Source organism: Pteropus alecto, unplaced genomic scaffold (genome assembly GCF_000325575.1).
Source record: "Pteropus alecto unplaced genomic scaffold, ASM32557v1 scaffold8, whole genome shotgun sequence".
Taxonomy (NCBI): domain Eukaryota; kingdom Metazoa; phylum Chordata; class Mammalia; order Chiroptera; family Pteropodidae; genus Pteropus; species Pteropus alecto.
The window spans coordinates 5,733,064-5,749,053 of NW_006494609.1; the positions used below are offsets into that span (position 1 = coordinate 5,733,064).

The window sequence follows — 15,990 nt, forward strand, 5'->3', positions numbered from 1 at the left end:
TGCCTAAAAGATTGGTAAACATTAAATAAATAATGCAATCCACATGTGATGGAATCACAGCCATTAAAAATCAAGTTTTTGATAAATATTAAATAACATGACAGAATATTCATGGTTTAATAGTCTAACGGAAATAAGGGAAACAATATAAAACTGGATCGATGAGTTTTTAAGATTTTAAAAAGATGATAGATACAGGAAGAAATATCACCAAGTAGAAATGGTTTCAAGTCTCTTTTCTTAATACCTACTTCCTGCTATTGTCTGTTTTCTACAGTGAGCAACTGTTGTCTTTATACTATGCAAAACCCACCCCATTATCTACACAAAAATTAAAAGTAACATAGTCACTGCCCTCAAGGAGTAGATTCTCAATCTGATAGAAGAGACACATTTAAACAAGTCATCATAATGTATGGCAGATGGAGAAAAATCAGGTCCCCGGAGTTTATATAGTATTGATGGGATCTGGACATCAGAAAAGATGCCACAGGTAGCATTCAAGAAGTGCCAGAAGACACAGTAGGATTTCTGCAGGCAGAGGAGAGCATTCCTGGACATGAGCTGTGGAAGTGAATGGTGAGAGGTGAGCTGCCTGAAGTTAGAGTGTATCTTGCTGAGATAGAGTGTAGATTGAAACATACAGAAAGGAATCAGTCTGACAGTGGTTTAATGGCTTGTGGAGAATCCTGGATGCTTTGCTGAGGAATTAGAATTTAAGGGCTATAGGGAGCTATGGAGAGGTTTATAAAGAGAGGTGGACTTGAGCTATGACATTAAGATGCAGTCTTTGGAATCAGACAAGCCTGGAATCAGAATCCCAGCTCTGCCGGTTTCCAGGGATATGGCATTTAACCTTTCTCATCATCCGTTTCTTCACCCACTACTTGGGGGCAAGGAAATCAGCTTTACAGTGTGAACATGAGGATTAAACGAACTGATACAGAGTTTCTCATACATGAATAATGAGTAGATCTTTTTTAAAACTAAAAAATGTTGGCACTGCTTCACACCCTAATTTGTGTTAAATTATTTTTATGATGACATTACTTTAATGTTTACAAAAATAAAATTTGTTTTAAATTAAGTTTAATGCTCTGCTATGGGTATAAAACCAAAACAAGTTTATACATTACAAGCAACAATACAAAAAAGCAATATTACTTTAATGTGACCAGTTTGTAATCTATATGAAAATCTTCATGGACGTGTGAATATGGTACCATCTGCCTCAGCCAGGTCATTTAAAGTTTGACCTTTTCCATTCTGTCTGTGCTGTGTATTCATTCCGTTCTCACCCTCACTTTTCCCAATGCCAGCCCCCAGGAAGTACTGTTTGTGTAGCGCACAGAGGCATGTATTGGGTCCCCCTCTGTTCTTTCCTCACTGGCCCATGACTGTTAATATCCTATTCCTGGCACCAGTGCAGTCATGAACATACATGCAAGTGTGAGCACTGAAACTGCGTAGTAGTACTCAGCTATGAGGGAGTCATCTTGATGATTTTTAAAATATTGGTATGAATATTTAGTACACACACACACACACACACCATTCTCACTCCTTCTATGGTTCTATACTTCCTCTTTGTAAGAATATATTTGTATATATCTCATAGAAAGCTTATCATTATTAATGGTAGTTTTATTACGGCTAAAGATTTTTATACAGCAAGTACGTGAGTTAGCTATTAGCGTGTAACAAACCACCCCAAAACCCAGTGGTTTAAGACTACCAGCCATTTATTATCTGTCATGAGTGCTGGGCTGGCTGGATAGACCTTTTTATCTGGTTTGAGGGGACAGTGGCTCACTCATGCGTCTGCGGTCATCTGCAGATAGGCCAGTTGGCTTTGCAGGTCTTGGCTGGGCTCTCTCGCTCTTTGGTGCCTTAGCTGAATGGCTGGGTTTTGCTACATGTGGTCTGTCATGCTCTGGTAGGTTCGCCTAGGATCATTTTTACGGTAGCCTGGACACATTCTTCTGGCGATCACAGAGAAGCAAGAAAGAGTAGATACATGCAAGGCCATTATTTCTGCTGCACTCTATTGACTGAAGCAAGTCACATGGCCAGATTGATAGGTTGGGCACATAAACTCCACAGCCTATTTCTAGGTGAGAGGAACTGCAAACTTGCTATTCAGAGGATGTGGTTACAGATAGGTATGCAGAATTTGAGCTATTTTTATAATCAGTCTGCCCCAGTAGATAAGAGGTTGGGGTATGGAGATCTATTAGGAAGTTCTACTAACCTTTGTGAGAGAGGGATACTGCCTTAGGAGGGAATGGATCTGTGACATGTTCTGCCAGTTCTTGGTGTGGGAATGAGGAAGAGGGTAGATTCGAAGATGACTCCAGGGATCCATCAGCCTGGGTGACTGAGAAGATGATGAAGCTGCTAACTGAAATAAGACATTCAGTAGGAAAAGCAGGGTTCATACTGGGGGCACGAGAACAGAAGAAGGTCAAAGGTGGAGGGAAATAAGTTCAGTTTGACTTACTGGAGCTCTTCCCATAAGGAGAGCCCTTCTCCATCTGGTAGCACATTAAAATCACCTAAGCAGCTTTAAAAAAATACAATTGAGTTTCATCCAGACCAATTAAGTTTAAATTTCTTGGAATTGGGTCTAGTGTTATTTTTTAAAATATGTTCCTGGGAAATTCTGATGTACAGCCAAAGTAGGAACCATAATCTGGATCAATGTTCTGCCCATACGTTAGAGTCACCTGGAGATCTTATACCAAATACCGATGCCTAGGCTGCACTACCAGAGAGTCTGTTTAATTGGTGTGGGATAAGGACTAGAAAAGTATTAGAAAAACAAAATGTCTTTCTGGGTAAATTTAATGTGTAGCTACACTTGAGAACCACTGACCTAGATAGTTAATTTTCACTGTGAATAATCAATGTTTTCAGGTTGCAAGCCATGGCAAAGGGGCACTGTGACAGAGTCTTGTAAGCTCTGGGCAGGCTCAGAATTAGCATGAAATTGCTGGGTGCCAGCCAGGGCAAGGGGACAGGAGCAGTCAGAGGATGAGACCAGAAACTTCAATGACCCAACCTAGATCAACACCTGGTGCCTGAAGCACAAGGGCTTCTCAGGGTTAATCCTGTTTCAAGGAGAGATGTGGAAAAACCTCCCTGAAAAGGGCTGGAATGTCAAATGCCATGATGCCATCTGATGTCCCTGCCCTCTCATTCAAATTTAGTTTTCTCTCTAGTAACACCTAGACAATGCAGCTTCCATCATTTTTTTTTTTTTGAGGTGAATTCATAATGTCTTAGATCTCAGTATATGTTTTCCTTGATTGCAAACCAAAAACCAGCTGTTTCTTGAGTTCATCCCATTCGTCTAATCTTCGACCTTGTCACAATTTAGATAATTCCCGGACCTTCTTTTTGTTAATATCTCATAAATATTTGTAGACCAATTATCTGTCTATAGGCAGTCACTGAGTCGACAACAGATATTTAATTTTTTTTTTCATGTTCATATATCATTCTTGGCAGAGCTTTACTCATTTGGGGGTTTTGGCTGCCTTTCTGACTTCTAGTTTATATTTGGCCTCCATAAGCCTCATCTATTTTGGGGAAATATTTAATTGCATAATACGAGTCGCATCCTGTTAGGTATGCCACTGATAATGTCTTCGAGTTCAGGGTTCTTCAAAGTGGGCATTGGAATCACCTTAGGGTGGAGGAGAGTTTGTAAGAAGGGAACATTTCTGAGTCTCACCCCAGATCTCTGAGAATAAGGCTCAGGCATCTGTAATTTTCACATGTTTTGGGGGGAATTCTTATACGTGCAGTTGTTATTGCTAAAGTTATTACCTCAGCATTCTGCTTAGGGAAGAAATCAGACAAGTCTGTTTGTTTTTGGTGGGAGAGGCTTTGCTCCTCAAACCTCTTTTGTAATCAAGACAGACCTTTCCTTAAAGAGTTTTTGAAGATGTTCTACACTAGGAATAACCATTTTACTTCCATTTTGATTATCAGTGGGGTTGGTCAACACACAGAGATTTTATTGTGTACAATCGACACACCTAAGGTATATGCAGAAGTAAAAAGAAAAAGAGGATTGGTGAGTACAGGAGATAAATTCTGGGGCAGATGAGAAGTGGAGAGGGAGAGGAATTTAGAAGCCTGTGTGTGTAGAAATGGTCTAGTGTCATCTATGGCAGTGTCCAGTGATGTTTTACACCTTGAAGCACTTTACGGTCTACCAAATCCTTCTACATGTGATCCTCGCACTGGTCCTGGATTGGCTAGACCAGGAGGGTATTAACACCCCCTTTTCACGGATAAAAAAACCGAGACTCCGGGCAGCTACTTGCCCCAAATCAGTTAGCTACTTGATGACAGAAACAGGACTAGAAATTGATCTTAGGACTTAATCCTAGAGCAGGATTCGTCTGTCTTTCCTAACCTGTACTAGGTCTGCGCACCTTAGACTTGTTCTTGCTTCTGTTATGATGAAGCCTTCTTTCTGGTCAGTGTCTTTTTTTGTGACACAAGGTAGAGTGGTTCTTTGGGGAGGTTCACTCATTGCTGTGAGTGGAGTAGGTGTCCTTGAAGTCCTTTGAAACCCACATCATAAAAGTCAACAAGCTCGCCGAGAGAGCTCATGCTACCTGTTATAAACAGAAGTGGTCTATGCTACCTCAGTGTCTTCGTTTTTCCATCTCTTTCCTCTTCCACTTTTCTCCCATGCGTTTAACACAATCACCAAGAAATGCAGTTGTAGCTCTGGGTTCTGAGGAAGTTCCAAGTCACGTAGCAATGACTGTCAGCAGAATTAGGTCTAATGGAGTCAACAAGATTGATCAAGGTCCTGGGGTCACCCTCTGTACTCCAGTCCAGCAGACCTTTCCTTGATTTAAATCATTGTGTCTGAAGGCGTGTAGAGCCTGCTCCCACCCCCTCCCACCCCCATTTTTTCCTCCCTCCCTCCCTCCCCCTCTCAAAAACTCTCTCTCTCTCTCTCTCTCTCTCTCTCTCTCTCTCTCTCTCTTTCTTTCTTTCTTTCTTTCTTTCATTCTCTCCTCCCCTCCCCTCCTCTCCCCTTCCCTCCTTTCCTCTCCTTTTGAGTAGGCCCTTTTGCTTTAGGTCAGAGTTGGTATTGATCCTTCTGTGACTATAATAATTAACCTGGGTAGCATGCTTTAATGTTTACAAGCCTTTTCATCCCTATCTATCTTGATTATTACATCAGGTGAAATAGATAGTTATACTATCCAGACATGATTATAATAGTCTAGAAATACCTGTATAATTCCCTAGACCTGCCATCCCTCCCCATGAAGTATTAAGGTAAATGTATGCACAGAGGGGGTGAAACAATGCAAAGGAACCACTCATTGTTAGGTAGGGGTTAGGCCCCAAACACTGAGCAGGATTCTGGTCAACTAGACTACATCACACGGAAAACCTGGGAAGACCTGAGCGACCTAAGAAGCCAAAATTACCTTCCTGATTTTACTGCTTTGGTGAGGGGAAAACCCAGTCCCCAAGTGCCTGTTGAGAAGCCCCAAAGAAAAGGAAGTGGGTGCAAAGATGGGGCCTAGGCCTTTCCGGGCTGGAATTCTGGAGCTTTGTAGGAAAAGACACACATCAGAAGAGAAAGCCACCAAGAACCGTGGCGAGTGAGGAGCAGCCCCAGGCCTGACCTTACTTCTTGAGGCTGAGGAGGATGGGCAAGACCTCTCAGTGATGGAAACCCCCAGCATTAAGGGCCAGCAAACTAGTTTTTCCTCTTCCTTGGGCACGGCCTTTGTGATTTGGAGACCTGCAGGGGGAGGGCACACTAGCCCAATCAATATGACTTGCAGCTGTGTTTTTGCTGTGAAGAAGTTTAGGGTCAGTTAATTCACTTATTCAATCAAGGTCATTTGTTTAGTGAGTGGAGGAGCCAAGATTTGAACTTTTTGATTTTGGCTTTAAGCATTAGGGATTTTTCCACTGTACTACCCGACCTCTACCAACCACCATCTCATTCTTCTATGGAGAATCAGTTCTGCTCCCCTGGGCTTCCTCTGGCAGGACCATCATCATTAGAACATTAAAAAGAACCCCCAAAATGTATTTCCTGCACTTAAAATCTATTTGCCCAAGGAAGACATTAACATCCGTGGGGTTGTCTGGCTCATGGTTTAGGAAGCCTCTGGTTGCAAATGGAGATAACTCTGCTAGATGGGGCTTAGGTCACATGTGTATTTCATCTCACTGTTTCTCCTTGAAAGCTCAAATGATACAAATGCCCATGCTGTCCCCTTAAAGAGGTGCTGGCGTTTATTTTGAGAAAGAGGCCTATTTTAAGCTAAAGGACAGGGGCTCCCTGTCCCACTGCTGTGCCAGCTTCTTTCCACTCTGCACTCAGCAAAAATTAAATATTCTCTAAACAATAGGTGACTCAGCCTTAGCTAAATCTTAAGTGAAATGGATTTAGCAAGCAAATAGAGAAAATGTCTTTTTTTTTTTTTTTTTCATTTTTCCTAGTCCTGTTTGATAATTCTCAGTGCTCAGTGCTTCTTTCATCCAAAGATCTGTAATTAATTAAGCTTCACAACTCCCCTGGCAGGTAGAGAAGTACAAGGATGTTCATTTAAAACCAATCCTGTTTGATACAGTAGGGCTGTTACTAAGGCTCTTTAAAAGAAAAACCTCTCTATTGTGAAATTTCCTTTTAATAGAGTAAATTGAAGGAGAAAGGAACAAAGTAATTTTGCCTGGCATGCTTGCTCAGTTCTGGCCACAGAGAGTCCTGAGTTTGGGGCTCTGATGCCATCTTGGGTTAAACGAGGTATATAAGCTATTGCTGCATAGCAAACTATCACAAGATGCAGTGGCTTTAGACATTATCTCACACAGCCTCTGTGGATCAGGAATTCGTGAGTAGCTGAGCTGGGTGGTTTGAGTAGCAGTCAAGACATCGGCCAGGGCTGCGGTCATCTGAAGGCTCGACTGGAGCTAGAGGATCCACTTCTAGATGGCACCCGTAGACGAATGGCAAGTTGCTGCTGGCTGTTGGCAGAAGACCTTTTCTTACCATGTAGGCTTCTCCAAAGGGCTGTGTTAGTGTCCTGATGACATGGTAGCTACCTCCCCCATAGCAAGTGAGCTAAGGGAGCAAAGGCAGAAATGGCAGTGTCTTTTATTACTTAGCCTTGCAGGTCACACTTTTGTCATTTCCTCAATGCCCTATATTGACTACACAGTTCAGCATTCTTCGTTGTGGGAGAGGACTACACCAGGGCATGAATACCAGGAAGCAAGAACCACTGGGGACCTGGAGGCTGGCTAATGTGATGATATATTAAGCATGAGTTCATTTGTGATATTTCTGGAGTATCCTTTGAAAAGCCAGCTTAGAGGACTAAACATCATGCATTTGAAAAGAAGAGAGAGTAAGAGGGAATAATGCAGTTAACTTTAGAGTTATTTGTAGGTTTAGAATAAATCACTGCCATTATTCATATGCATAGGTAAGTGATTAAGCCTGTATTGAAGTGTATAAGACTATGGCAATGCTTTCATCATTAGGAGCTGGATACTAATTTGTCCCACACCTTACATTGGATTGCTGGTTCCCATTGTTGGTCTATGGATCAGCGTTGTGTCAACTGCTCGGAAGCAACTGAAATGTTTTTTAAAAATACCGATACTAATCTATGGCCATGCCACCCTGAACACGCCAGATTTCGGAAGCTAAGCAGGATTGGGTCTGGTTAGTACTTGGATGGGTGACCACCTAGGAATACCAGGTGCTATAGGCATTAAAAAAAAAAAATTAATGTTTTACATTAATTAACTCATTTTAATCCTCAAAGGAACACTATCCTAGGGATACTAAGTCAATGCATTCTGAGTAATGGCCTCTATATTAGGCAGCGGTAGCCTCAAATTATGATGAGTGAGAATCATGATTAACAGTGGTCATATTGGTTTGTTTAATACACACACACACACATACATATATACATGATCTTTTTCTTGGCTTTAGAAAGCCAACTCGATATTGGGGACCCAGTGGCTAAAGGCTGGAATTAGTGGTTGCCAGCATTGTTTTCATGCCATATTGTTAAAAGGGGCAAAGATAGTAGAAAGCACCCATATTGCAAGGGCTGCTAGAGAGACAGACAGACATGGGGTTGCTGACCAACAGTTTGAAAGGCTGTCATAATACTATAGCAACATATGCAAAGACTTATTGCCATGTAGAGAAATACTGTCATATCCTACATAAATCTTATCCAATGGTTCCCAAACATTAGTATCTAGAAGAATCACATAGAGAGTGTTTTAAAATGTGGATTAAAAAAAAAAAAGTGGATCTTAAGGTTCACCCCTGGGATTCTGATTCAGTGGGTCTAGCATACCCCAGGTAGTTTTAATATAAGTGGTATGGAGACCACACTTTGAGATACACTAGGCATAACCTAACTGCAATTTATTGACTTTGTATCTATTTAATCCCTAGGAGCAAGAGTTCAAACTATAGAGTGGCTGACATAGAAGGGGCTGCTTTATAGAGTTTACATGGATGATACTAGGCGAACTGCTGGTGTGCATGAGGAGTACTGTGAGGTCTGGACAGGTGTGGAAGGACATTTTATTACCATTATTTTTGTAGAAGTTTGCCTTCCTCCAGAATGATAAACTGTTAGAGGTAGAATCTATATGTTTTTTGATTTTGCAGTTTCCATAGAGACAAGCATAGTGCCCTTCCTGCAACAGGCTTGCAATAGGTGTGATATCGCACAGGAGTAAGTTTATCTGAGGTGGCCAGGAATTCTGGGTGAGAATTAATCCATTGCACCTGGAGTGTGCTACATGTCGTGGTGACTGCTTTGTGACTCCTGAAGTTGAATGACTCTGGGGATGTGGCCAAGCTCTCCTCTCACTTGCTGCTTCTCTCTCCTAAGTGTCTCCAGGTGGGTGGTGATAGTGAAACAGTCATGGCATTAATGACTGTCTCCAGGTTTGTGACTTTGGAGAGTGAAATTGGAATAAGAACGGAAGAGTTGAGTAGAGGACAGCCAAAGCCTACAAATCACTGCTAATGAAGGACAAGGCAAAAAGAGAATATTTCAACCAGATTGAACACCTCTTCTTTAGTCAACTAAGAACACCTGGGTATGCCAGGGTGGCAGAAACAGACAATAACAGGGTCAAGAAGACACTCAGTGGCAAATAGCAAAGCAGCAAGCTGCTTGTGCATTGTTTAGAGAAGACGAAGGAAGGGAAGAAGCATGATATGATTCATGATATGACTACCGACTTCATTCAACAATAATTTGAGTTGCTACTATGTGCTAGGACCTGTTCCAGGTGCTAAGGATATTACAGTAAACCAGAGAGACAAAAAAAGCTTAGATTTTAGCTGAAGAGATAACTAATGAATAAATACATAATAAAATGGCATATAGTGATTAGTGCTAGTAATAAATAAAAAAAAAGCAGTGGAAGGGAATAGATACTAAAATTAGAATAAATATCACTCCAAAGCAGACTGCTTTGATATGGTAATGATATTAACAGTTATTATTTTAGCAAATTCATTTAACTAATATTTAATGAGTGTTATATACCACACACAGTGCTGGGCAATGGGGAGATATAGTGGTAAGGCAAGGTGAATTTCCAGATTTTATGGTGCTTTTATTTCCAGAGCAGGAAAAAGGCCCTAAATAACCAAACAAAGATACATAAGAAACATATAAGACAGTGAATTAAGACAAGGGGAACTGATAGAATGACTGGGAAGGCTACTTGAGTTTAACTGAGGGAATTCTTTTCCAGAGAGATGATACTTACAGTGAAGTCTGAATAGCAAAGAGGAGACTGCTCTGCAGAAAGCATCCAAAGCATCCCAGGTCGAGTTCAGAGGCCCCCAGGGCAAAGGCCCTGATCTCTGCAGGTCCAGGAATAGAAATAAGGCCATCAGAGCTGTATAAACCTGGGGCAATTGGGAACCTGATTAGAGTAACTAAGGACAAAAATAACCTTCTTTAATAAATATGACTTTGAGAGCCTATATAACTACTAGAAAACTATTTTTCTTTCCATTTAAATATTGCCTCTCTTCCAACAGAGACAAGTGTAACATTTAAATCGATCTATTTGTAACATGAATTTCTTCCTGTAATTAGGAGAAATTTGGAGAAAAATCCAAAAAGCAGGGCAAGCATTAGTATAATAAAATTTTATTAAATAGTGTAATTACCAAAAATATTGTATGTCAGTATGTTAGTTACTAAGAGTGTTGACTCGGGTAGTAACTGGGAATTCTTGGTTACTATTAGTCTCCTGGCCCGTTCATCTTCCACATCACCTTCGACGCAATGCTTCTTTTCGGGGCTGGTATTCGAAATCTCAAGTGTACTTTGTGGATAGCTTTCCAGCTGCCCGAATTGCGGAGCAGCCAGGGAGAGCCTTCCGCCTTTGGTTGTCTCCACTTCCTCTTCCTGAGTGCTGCAGTCTCTTTAATTCCTGTCTAAAGAGTAGGTTTGTGCACACTGGTCTCCTCTCCATCTAGGGTACGTGCATCACCCAAATCCTCTCTCGTGTCTCTGGGGAGCATAGCAATCGTTTTTATAGGTGTTCACATTTTTTCCTTTTCTCGGTTGCTTTTCCAGTGCTGTCTAGAGAATCACTCGCCGCACCACGGGGTCCTCTTCCCCTCAGTTAACCATGCAAGAGATTCTGCTCACTCATCCTCTACATTTCACACTTCCCTAAAGCATCTTTCTATTTATACTGGTTACAGAAGTTGGAGTGAAGATCAGGTGGGCAGGTTGTGTTGCGTAAAATTTACTTATATGCTAAAAATGCAATGAGAATTTTTCAGTTTCCTGTATATTTGAGTGTAATGTCTATTCTCCAAAATACACTTATTAACTTTCACATTATGAATCACTAAGCCTTATGCTTCTCCAAAGAAGGGAGCATGATTTCTCAAAGTGCAGTATTGTTTTTAGAATGAAAATTTAATGTTTCACAACCAATTCAAATCATCTTTGAAATTCTACACTACCTCAGCCTTGATCAGCTTTAAAATGCTACCCATAGGAACAAATGTCTTGTCAATTATTAAAATTAAATTTTAAGATTTGTGATGGTTTCTATAATAAAAATGTTTAAAATTATCTTAGAAATAGTTCTTAAATTCTAATAATAATTAAAAAGGACAAAAGCAGAGATTTGAAGACAATAACAAAAGCAAAGATTAAGTTATAAAAACTAAAATGTATTTAATTTTTACAGACATTTCAAGGCATTGCATTAGAAACCTTAGAATAGGGAGACAGGCATGTACTCACGTTCTCTCTCTCTCTCTCACCCTTGAGTCAATATGCTTTCTGATCCATAAGAATGAGGATCACCTTGCTTATTGAAATTAGAAACAGGATGCTGATCTTAGTTTTGCTTTCTAACTTGGAGAATGTATCTGAAAAGCCAGAATAATGATTAAATGTTGCTGATGTTCTATAAAATAGGTGTAAGGATAGTCAAATGTTTATTGTATTTCTGCTGTGTGCTTTTTGCCCAGAATGGCCCTGTGAATGTGAAGGATATAAAAGAACTAGACGGTATGCTGTCTGCCTTTGAGAAGTTTGTCAGTGAGTTGGAATGATAAAAAAGACTTTATAATACACAACTCAAAAACAGTACATGCCAGTATCTACCCAAGCACTAGATAGCACAGTGCAGAGATGCAAATAATTACAGCAATCGACTGAAAGGAAAATTATTAATATTGTGAGGGGTCTACATGGAATGCTTCATGAAGGAGGAGGTGTTTAACTAGACCTGGAGGGAAATACAGGATTTGGCATCCTTTTCTTTTTAGTGCAATGATAATAACTAATTTTTATTATAATGATTAGCTGTCTGTTGGCTCAGAGATTAGAGGATGGAAAAGCATGACAAAGCCACAGGGTAAACCCACTATGTTTTAAAGGTCTTTTAAAAAGGAGTTGGAAGAAAGAGAGGCTTTCTAAGAGCCTAGGCTTGGGGAGAAATGTAGGAGGTGCTGAAGAGAATTAATGGGTAATGCGTATCATTTTGTACAAAGTAACCTTGACACAAATGGGGCAATTTAAAAGAGGGTAAGTGACTCCCAGCCCACACACCCAGGTTGATGGAGGAAATAATCATGGGGTTGATGACAGATTGGAAAAAGAAGACCTAGGGTAGCTTTCCCCCCTCCATTATGTGTTTCTCATTTAGAGGTAGGGAGCTCATAGCTGAAAGAACATTTCAGAAATTCAGCCCTTTTTACTTTCAAGTAATTTTCAGTAAGTAACTTGATCTAATAACAAATTAGATGCACCTCTCTTTTCCCTCCTCTCTCAAGCTCTGTGAGGACATGTGACCATTGTCATGCCACTGACATCCAAGAGGTTGAAGTGTGAAACAGGCTATAAAAACCTAGATAATTGTAAATAATTTTTGATGGTAAAGCAGTGTGTCACAATAGGTGAGTAGGGGTGTGACTGTCCCTGTGCTTCACAAGTGAAGTAAGTAATATTGCTCTGAGTCAGTGGTTTTCAACCTTGGCTACACATTAGAATCACCTGGGGGGCTTTACAAGCTACTGATGCCCAGCCTCTCTCTCTGCTCCAGAGATATAGTTAGTCTGAAAAGCGGTCTGGGCATTGGATTTTCTAAAGCTACCCAGCTCATTCTAAGAGTTAAAAGTACTCCTCTAAGACACTGCTGGATCCCACCTCCACAGTTTCTGCTTCATTAGATCTGGGATGGAACCTGATCATTTGTAGTTCCGTAACGTCCTCAGGTGATGCTGCTGCTGCTGGGCTGGGGACCACATTGTGAGAAATTCTGATTTAAGCTAATGAAATCAAACTGGTTCATGTTATACTAACCATTTCCTAAAATTTGGCCCTTGAACATAATTGTTAAAATGCATGTTCTGGGTACCTTCCTCAACCCACTGAATTAGAATGCTCGGGAATATGCCATTTCTTCTGTCTGCCTGCCTGTCTGTCTGTCTGTCTGTCTATCTATCTATCTATCTATCTATCTATCTATCTATCAATCAATCATCTATCATCTATCTTATGGTGACATTGGTTAACAAAATCCAGTAAGTTTCAGCTGTACAATTCAATAGTAAGGCATATATATATTGCATTGCGTGTTCACTGCCCATAGTTAGATTTCTTTCTGTCACCACATATTTGACCTAATCTGCGATTTTAAATGAGATCTCCAGGTTTTTATTTTGGACTCGACCATTTGTGGACTAACGTGTGGTTTAAAGTTTTGTTTCTTTTGTATCTTGCTCCAAATATTTTTACATAGATTGAATATGTGAGCATATAAGGAATTTCATACTCATTTTATGCTATTTTTTTATGAGAAGAACTATTTTTAAGAGTTTGGATTGTAGTAGATACTCTGAGGCATTAAAAGATCAAACCTGGGACAAGAGGCTTTATTATGGGGCTTATGGTATAATAACAGAAACATCTGTTCATGTAGCAGCAGCAATTCTAGTTGTATGTGAGATGTTTTGGAGATAACTTTTAAAAGCAGGCTTTGCAAATTCAACATAGTTAGGTAATGCACTCAACACAGGAATTGTAAAGATTTGAGGAGCATCTTTCAAATTTTAGAGGATATTAAAATTACCATGGGTACTTGTTAAAATTTTACTTTCCAAGTTGCAACTCCAGAGAGACTTAATCCTGGATAGCATCTAGGAACGTCTGATCCAGTAGGTATAGGAAACTCATTTTAAGAAATCGTAGGGTAGGGACTGTGAAGGAGAAAAAAATATTTCCATAGTTGACCTGAGTTACTAGTAGAGAATTTGCTATATATTGACTTTTTGTACTTTATGCAAGTCAGTGTCCTAAGAGCTAGGGGTAAGTGTCAGTTCAGGATTTATATTTTCAGTGTGTAATATTATTCCGCCAACCTGTTTCTCTCTCTCTCATGTAGATACTGTATGGCTTTGATTTTGTATCTCTTTCCTATTATTCCTCCTCTTATAGAGGAAATGGAGGAGACAGATGGTTCAGATGAGGACCAAGTCTGGTTTGCATTTAGCTTGGATTTTCTTCCCCTTTATCTTCCTGTCTACCAAGCTTATTTTTCTTGATCTTTTTTTTTTTTTTCCTTATTGTCCTCTGTACTCTCGTCTATGTGTACCACCCCCATTTCCAGTCCATGTTCCATTTTCACTCTGGACTGTCTTTCCTCTGTGCCCCCTCTTTGTGGTCATTTCAATGTGCCGGCAGGATAAAGGGGTCACTGAAGACACTGTCAGTTTGTGGTTTTTCTCCCCAGGAGTGGTGGAAGTGACAGTAGGTTAGTAAGCCAGGAGGAGAAAAACCTACACACGTCTTCCATGACATTCTAGTTCGTGAGTATATGGGGTTAATAGAACCAAATAAAATAATTCACCAAAACTCAGAGTTCATAGGTGAGACAGAGACAGGCCTGGGGAAAAAAATCTTATATAACAATCAACATTTTGTTAGTGAGTGACAATCTCGATGAGGGGGAGAAACCGGTGGAAAAAAATGAATCTTAATTGATTTACAGTATGGTTGGCTTGACTTATCAAGTTAACTCCCAACCGTTTTAGATCATAGTGAATGTGATGGAATTATTTCTTTTGCTTTTGCATTTCAGAGTTCTTTTTATCCCCACCTACTAAAATGTTAGCTTTCATTAAAAAATCATTTCCCAGTCAGAAGGAAGAAAAGACCTGGTAGAGGAGCAACTTTTATTGGTTCTGGTGATGATTGGGCATGGCAGCAAGGTCTTTTGTGATTGGCTCATCCGTTGTCATGGAAACCCAGGGTGGTGGATGAACCCAGGCAAAGTCTGAGGGTTTCGACCTTCAAGATGGATGGCTGCAATGTGTTTTGAACTGCACAGGTATGCGAAGTGATATGTATTCTTTACACTTTCCCTCTTTCACTTCTCCTGTAACCTTTAACAAGAGGTTTAGAGCGTAGTTAAAGCTCTTCTATTTTTGTTTTTTTTTGCCTGCCTTCTTGAGGCAAGTGCTGAAGTGGAATTGCCAAATTGAACTAGGACAAAAAGCAGAGGTGTACACGGACAGCTTCCGTGTAAGTCCCTATTGGGAGTGAGGAAAGAGATTCCCAGACACTAATAGCTACTTTGTTAGAAGGTGTGCACATGCGCACAAACACGTGCATGCCGCACAGTGCCAAGGCATATCGAGAATGAACTGGAGTGATCAGTTTTAAGGTAAAGAGTGAGGAAAGTAACTGGTGAAACAGGCAATATGAGGGAGAGGATTTAGAGAATTACACAGAGTAATCTTCAGGTGTTGTGTCTTTGCAGCAAAAAGAATACTGGGGACTTTTCTGTGGAGAAAAATTGTAGGAATATTCAGTTCATATTGCTGCCACCAACAGAAAGGAGACTTGTCCCTAGGGCCTTCAGAAACGTTGACATTTTGCTCATGCTGCTCCTGGACTCAAGACTCTCACTTTTATATGATAGCATTTGTTTAGGACATATTTGTTTCTTGAGCCTTCCTTTACTTTTTCAGGTATCTCCCCCAGTCTTTTTCCCCCCAGAGTTTCAATCACTTGAATAAGATATGTTATCTATGTAAACAAGATGATAAAATGATACCTTAGATCAAGGATTCAACCAAACCGAGAAACCACATATTATAAAATCCTAATAAAAAATTTAAAGTTTTGACCAAAGAGCTCATTTCATGTCCCACAAATGCAAAACTTTAGATATATTTATATCAGTGGACTATTTTTTTCCCCCAAACTCCAAAGTTCAAGTAGCTGGTATACTTTTGTTAATTGGTGGTGTTTTCATCTTTCAGATCAGGAAACTGAGGCTATTCACAGTTATTGTATATGCTGTGTCTAAGTGTTATTTGTATACTTGCTTACCATTCCCCTCATCTGTCTGATCGGGGCAGAGAGTGAACCTTGATAATTCTTGGCTTTCCTGTATACCCACGGA

The 15,990-nt window shown here is 40.2% G+C and overlaps 1 protein-coding gene and 1 pseudogene across 3 annotated transcripts in view; both read left to right on the forward strand.

Moving 5' to 3' along the window:
- The window catches only part of NRXN3 (neurexin 3), a 1,437,186-nt gene that overhangs the window by 261,003 nt on the left and 1,160,193 nt on the right, over positions 1 to 15,990 (forward strand). The window lies entirely within an intron of this gene.
- On the forward strand, positions 7,664 to 7,772 carry LOC112473865 (annotated as a pseudogene).